At 34.3% G+C, this 7,414-nt stretch overlaps 1 pseudogene; it reads left to right on the top strand.

Moving 5' to 3' along the window:
* Positions 1-437: 437 nt before the first annotated feature.
* LOC110121891 (olfactory receptor 5M5-like) lies at positions 438-1,397 on the top strand (annotated as a pseudogene).
* The last annotated feature ends 6,017 nt before the right edge of the window (positions 1,398-7,414 follow it).

Here is a 7,414-nt window from a genome sequence, read left to right as displayed (position 1 = left end):
GTGTGTGTGTGTGTGTGTGTGTTTTAAGAATTTTTCAATGTGGACAATTTTTAAGTATTTACTAAATTTCTTAAAATGTGGCTTCTGTTTTACATTTTGTTTTTTGTCAATGAGTCATGTGGGATCTTAGCTTCCTATTTGGGGATCAAACCCTCACCCCTTGCATTGTAGGACCACTGGATTGCCAGAGAAGTCTCCTAGGTTATTTGTTTAAATTAATTTACTTATTTTAATTAGATGCTAGTTATTTTACAATATTATAGTGGTTTTTGCCATACATTGACATGAATCAGCCCTTTATACAACATGTATTTACAAGTTTGAGAGAGGTAGGCATCAGATAACACCATGTGAGTTAGGGGGGGAAAAAAAAAAACAAGGACCAATTAAATTTTATTTCCTTTATTTTAGAAATCTTTGGAAGCTGAGAAAACACAATGTTAAAGGAAAACTACACAGAGGTGACTGAGTTTATTCTCCTGGGACTGACAGATTGAACTGAGTTGCAGCCTGTCCTTTTTGTGGTCTTCCTAGTCATCTACCTGATCACAGTCTTCGGCAATGTGAGCATGATTTTGTTAATCAGAACTGACCCAAAGCTTCAAACTCCAATGTACTACTTCCTCAGCCACCTCTCCTTTGTAGATCTCTGTTATGATACCACTGTCACTCTTCAGATGCTGGTCAATCTCTCATTTAAGGAAAAAAAAAAATTTCCTTCCTTGGCTGCTTTATACAGTTTGACTTTTTCATTTCCTGTGGGGCTCACAGATAGATATATTCTCACAGCAATGGCTTATGACTGTTACATAGCCATGTGCAAACCCTTGGCAGCAAAATATCCTGAGGTGTCTGCCTCTCTCTTTGCTACTTCTTATATTTATGGCTTTGCAAATGGTCTTACCCAGACCATCCTGATGCTCCATCTCTCCTACTGTGGACCCAATGAAATCAACCACTTTTACTGTGCGGACCCACCTCTCTTAGTCCTAGCCTGCTCAGATACTTATGTCAGTGAAACTGCCATGTTTGTGGTGGCTGGTTCCAACCTCATGTTTTCTCTCACCATCATCTGCATCTCCAACATTCTCATCTTTACAGCCATCCTGCAAATGCGTTCTCCAGAAGGGAGGCGCAAGGCCCTCTCCACCTGTGGGTCTCAACTAACAGTTGTCACTATGTTTTATGGGACACTGTTCTGGATGTATCTAAGGCCGCCTTCAGTGGCATCTGTAGAACAGACCGAAATTGCAGCTGTTTTTTATGTCTTTCTGAGTCCTATGCTAAACCCTTTGGTCTACAGCCTTCAGAACAAAGATGTTAAAAGAGCAATAAGGGAAGTGTTTCAAGAGAAATCGTTTGTCAAATCGGGTACATATTTAATCAGAGGTGTGTAATATAATTGTATTCTCTGACCAATTAGAGAAAATTTTCAACTAATAAATCACTTTTTCTCATTGACTTGTCTTTTTCTTTTGTAATTCACCTATGAGACTTGAAAGAATTTGTCCAGTCATTAGCTTGTGTTACTTTACTGTATTTAAAATGACTACAACATTGGGTGGAGAAGGAAATGGCAACCCACTCCAGTATTCTTGCCTGGAGAATTGCATGGACAGAGGATCAGGCAGGCGTCTGACAGGTTAGTGACTAAACCACCACCACCCACCATGCTGAAATTCATAAAGTATTGCTGTTGCTGTGTAAAATTAATAAATGTCAGATAATTCTACCCGTAGTACTCATAATGGTAAAAATTTATGAAAGACAGATTTACCAAATGATGCTAAGGCAATGACAATTTGTTTGATTTGGAGGGCTTAATAATTTGCAAACTATTTACCAAAACCTGTCAACCATATCAGGAAGAAAGGTTTTTCTTTCTTTGCTTCTTCTGGTTGGTTTTTCCTTTGTTCACCTTATATATCAGTTAAGATCATTGGGTATCTTAAGTTATTATTCTGAGAAATATATGTAGATATTAGTACTTGTGTAATGGAATCCTCACTCATAAACATTTTGAGAGAAATGCCAAATTTACTTTAGGTTTTTTAAAAACTTATTTATTTTGATTTTTGTTTGTTTTACCAATATGCTTTCCACTTTAAAACTGATACTGTGTTTTGATTTATTAATTTTTTTTTATTATGAACTGTTAACAGCTCACAGCCAGAAGTAGAAAATAATGTAAAGAGCACTTGGCTATGCATAACTAATCATCAGTAAGCATTCACACTTTTGTTTAGGATTTTCACACATCTCCATGTCATGGACCCTACTGCTCACCTTTGGCATCTCCTCCTGAGGCATAGAAGTTGGGGAATCTTATAGTGCTGGAAAACTCTCAGAAGAGATGGCAGTTGAGCAGAACATAATTCTATCCAGACAAGTTAGTTGATTTTTCTTTTTTCAGATCTTCAGTATCCCCACACATGTTTATTATTTCATACATAAAACATGAAAGATAACTTTGTGAATTTTTCTCTTTCTTTTCATAATTATCTAAATATTGAATTTATATTATTATATTATGTCAAATAATAAACTAGTATTATTCCTCATATCATTTAAAGTTTCTAGCCCATCTCTGATACTTAAAATCTAAAAGTTGCTTCTGATCATCATAAATCTTCAGCAGCACTTTTTATTGTTTTTAGTTGGTGCTTATTTATATATTTCCACTTTTTAAAAAATTAATTTATAATTGATAAGTTTCAAATGTATGTCATAGGGACTCACTATTTTTTAATTGATAGAAGGCTTCCCCATTAGCTCAACAATAAAGAATGCCTACAGTACAGGCGGCTCAGAAGATTCCTATTTGAGCTTTAGTTAGGAATATGTCTTGGAGGAGGAATTGTTAAAAAACCAATAAGGAGAGTGACTCAAGAGAAATTATTTGCCAAATAAGATAGATATTTTGGTCACTTGTATATCACATATCCATATTCTCTGGTCAATTAGTGAGTACTTTAAATTAAATCATTTTGGCTATAAACTATTGTTTTCCTTTTTGTAATTAAGGCATTAGACCTGGAAAAATGTTTTCAAATAGTTAGTTGTGACTCAATGTATTAAACAAATACCACATATAAATTAAAACACAAGATCAAACATTATTGCAAGTGCTCTATAAAATTAATAAAGGGCAGATTATTATGTCCACATTACCTATAAAGGTACACAGTTTTACCAGATAGAATTACAAAATTATGCTAAGGCAGTGACATTTTGTTAGATTTCTAGGGCTTAATGGTTTCCAATCTATTTTCCAGGAACTTGTCAACAATGTATGTGTATTGTCTGTTGGTATTTTTCTTTTGTTTTCTTTTATCCAAATTATATAAGAATGATGATCTTTGGGGATGTCAGGTAATTACTCTAAGACATATCTTTAGAATCCTCATTCATGAGATTTTTGATGTAAATGTCATATATCCTATAGAATAATTTTATTATTCTGTTAATGTTTTAAAACAATTTATATCCCTATTATAAAATTAGTCTTGTGGTTTCACTTTTTTTTTGTTATGGACTATTTTGAATACACAGCAAAAATATATAATTAAAGACCACCAGTTTCAGTAAGTAACAGGTAATATCTTCACGCAATGCAACATTTTTCTTTTTAATTTTTATTTCATACTGGAGCAGAGTTGACTAACAATGTTGTGTTAATTTTAGGTATACAGCAAAGGGACACAGTTATACATACACATGTAACTCCTTTTTTCAAATTGTATTCCCATTAGATTATTACAGAGTATTGAACAGTGCTTCCTATGCTCTGACAGCAGGTCCTTTTGTTTCATACATTTTAGAAACTCAGATACTGCACCTGTCCATGTCGTGGACCCCACTGCCCATCTTTGGCATCTTCTCCTGAGGCACATGTCGGGGAAAGACTATGATGCTGAAAGTGCTTATAAGAGATGGGAACTGAGCAGAGTAGGGTCCTATTATATCCATCGAGTGCAATTTATTCTTTAAGATCTTCCATAGCCTTAAAAAAGTTTGAATTTCTTATGCAAAAATAGAGAAAGATGATGTGGATTTGCCAATTGTTATTTTTCTTTTTTTCTTTTTTTGTATTTTTTAAATATATTGAGGCTGTATGATTTGGTCTAGTCAAGTACTGAACTAGTGTTATTCATTTTATCATTTATGGTTTCTATCCCTTCTATGATATATAAAGTCTAAAAGTCTGATATTCACATATGTTGGGCAGTATTTTTTTTATTGATTTTAGTTGGTTATGCTTATTATGTATATTACACAACTTTTATTTTCAGGTCCTGAGTCCTTTTAATCATTGTGTACTTATTTTATTGTGGAGGTTGGCACTTTTGAATATTTCCTAACAAGTTAATTTGTGCTTTTCACAAATCTTCCTTATATGTTTTTCCCCCTTTACCTGCTGTGAATTAAATCATATTTTTGTTTCTATTCTTTTTGCTGTTTGTTTATCTATGATGCATTCCTTTATCTATTTTTAATAAATTCCTGTAAATTGTATATGCATACTTGTCTTAACTTAGTCTTCATTAATCAGCACATCTACTTTGCTAATTAAATAGTAAAATGAACTGAGAATATTTTAATTGTGCATACATCCTGCTTCTAACTTATAAATGGTCATTTACAGGTATAGAATACATCACTAATTATAAATTATTTAACAATTAATGTTTAAATATTATCTACATTGCATCTGATTGCAATTATAATTACATGAAAATTATTCAATATCAATTACCCTTTAATTTTAGTGACAATTATAAATTTATCACTTACAATTTTTCTTGCTCCCTCTCTTAATTTACAGTTTAGTTTTGTTCTCTGTGTTATAAACCCTTACTTAGTTCTCTTTAGTGAGAGTCTCTCCCTATTCACTTATCTGAGAATATGACTTGTCAGTTCTCAAAGAAGCATTCATTTGGGTATGAATGTAGAAAGACAGATACTTGCTTTCAGTACTTAAAATATTTTATTTTCCAGTTTCTCTTAGTTTGGTTTTACAGATAGATGCATTACCAGATTATTTGTTATTTCTTTGTTGGTAAAATATTATCTTTACTAATTTGCTATTTTTCAGTTTCATTGTGGGGATTTAGTTATATTTACCCTTTTATATTTCCAATGCTTCCTTGGCTGATCTCTTAAAGTCATATCCTTTTAGGATATGTTCTCAAAATATCATATAATTTAATTCATAGAAATTTGGCAACTGTAATTTTAATATTACCAGTGTGATTGTCTCATGATTATATCATCTGCAGTATTCTCAGCTTCATGAAGGTCAGATCTATGGTTCATGTCTGGCTTTGCTCACTAATTTAAAGCCAGAATTTATCCCAAAACCTAGAGTTCTCAACAAATATGTATTGAGTTAATAAGCTATCACTATGGGTGTTCATTGGAAGGACTGATGCTGAAGCTGAAACTCCAATACCTTAGCCACCTCATGCGAAGTGTTGACTCATTGGAAAAGACCCTGATGCTGGGAGGGATTGGGGGTAGGAGAAGGGGACGACAGAGGATGAGATGGCTGGATGACATCACTGACTCGATGGACATGAGTTTGAGTAAACTCCAGGAGTTTGTGATGGACAGGGAGGCCTGGCATGCTGCGTTTCATGGGGTCACAAAGAGTCAGACACGACTGAGCGACTGAACTGAACTGAACAAACTGATGACCACTGCATTATAGTTCTTTGAGTATTGAAAGCTCTATTCTCTTCCACTTTCCAACATGATTTTCACTAATTCTCAACTATTTAAAATCTGATTGTACAACTTCTATGCCTCATCTCTCCCACCATGAAACAGAAACATTTGAAGGACAAAAAACGTCTTTTGTCTTTTTCTTACACTTTCTTCATTGACCATACAGTGGCAAACAAAGGATTATCTCTGAATATTTGATAACTCTATGAATACATGAATAAAAGGATTAATGAATAAATGGATGCCATTTTACCCAGAAAATGTGTAGTGAGAGAGTTAATTCTTATGTATGTTGATAAGGAGTCTGGGGCTCTCAAGGAGGAGAGAAAGACAATTTTTTTTTCCTACATTCCTTTGTCTTAGTCACATAAGACTTTTTTCCTAAATTCTGAGTTGTTATGACAATAATCTTTATGACTGCCTTTCTTTAAGCCTAGAGCTAATGATTACAGAACAAAACACCTCACCTTGTTCAGCGGTATGTGTTTCCTTAAGCTCTGTGCTAATGATTAGGTAATAACAACGCATCTTGCTGGAGGACTTGTTTCCCCTTCTTAACAACAACCTTCTGACTAAGCTTATTATCTTATGTGTGTGATGAGAATGTGTCTGGTAAGACCTTTCTATTGTTAGTTTTAATCTTGCTAGTTTAAGTTGCATGTTGTGGGAGTGGGTCTGGTAAAAGTATGTAAGGCCTTGATAAGGCTAGAGTGGGGCACTCTCTGCCCCCTTTGGATGTCTATATCAGAAGCTTTCTCTGTCTTTTTTTACACTTTATTATAAAACTCTGCTACACAAAAGCTCTGAGTGATCAAGCCTCTTCCCTGGTCCCAAAGCTAAATCTTCTTCTTCAGAGATCACAGATCTGACATCGTTTACCATATGCTATCAGTAGCTTTGGGTCAACTTGCCATGTTTCTTTCCTAAGCAGTATGATATCAAAGAGTGTCTAATATTCTGTTTGACCCAAGTCTTACAATATATAAACTATAGGTAGCAGGGAGCGATAGTAAACCTCTACTTGCTTCTGTTTCCCATCTGTAAAATGAAGGTACCAATACTAAGAACTCAGAGAGTTTGAGGATTAACTGAGCTAATGCTTGTCTAATGTTTAGGCTATTGCTGACACATGTTAAGTACTCAATGCTTGTTACTTATAAGTAGTTACACCCACTCTACTTTCTTTCCTGTGGTTTTTAAACAAGTTCTTCACTCATCTCATATCCTTTCTGTGTAGACGTTCAGCTTGGAGGGATGCAATTATATCTTCAATGAAATGCAGGGTCATATGAGACAGGAAAATTGAGACTTGTGGTGAAGTCCTGAATTAAATACTCATTCACATTCCTTGCATTACTTAGCACATAGTATCTCATAAATGTTATCTCAAGGGACTATGCTTGCTGTGAAAATCAGACCACTGCTCAAAAGGATTTGAAATCTAGTTGTGCAATAGAAGCATACTTATTAGTAATGAAAATAGTGTATCAGCCATGAATAGGGCAGAGAGGTAGACAGCATGGTGAATGGAAGTCAAACTTGGAGGAAGCAGAGAAGGAATCTTCGGAAAATTTTCAATTTTCACCTTTCAATTAGTTCTATGACTAACTTAAATCTGATGAGAATGGGGAGAGCAGAGAAAGCTAAAGGAATGTTTAAAAAAATAGTGAGGGAGGAAAGGACAAAC

Source organism: Odocoileus virginianus, chromosome 10 (assembly GCF_023699985.2).
Source record: "Odocoileus virginianus isolate 20LAN1187 ecotype Illinois chromosome 10, Ovbor_1.2, whole genome shotgun sequence".
NCBI classification, from domain to species: Eukaryota; Metazoa; Chordata; class Mammalia; order Artiodactyla; family Cervidae; genus Odocoileus; species Odocoileus virginianus.
This window is presented reverse-complemented; position numbering and strand designations above follow the sequence as displayed.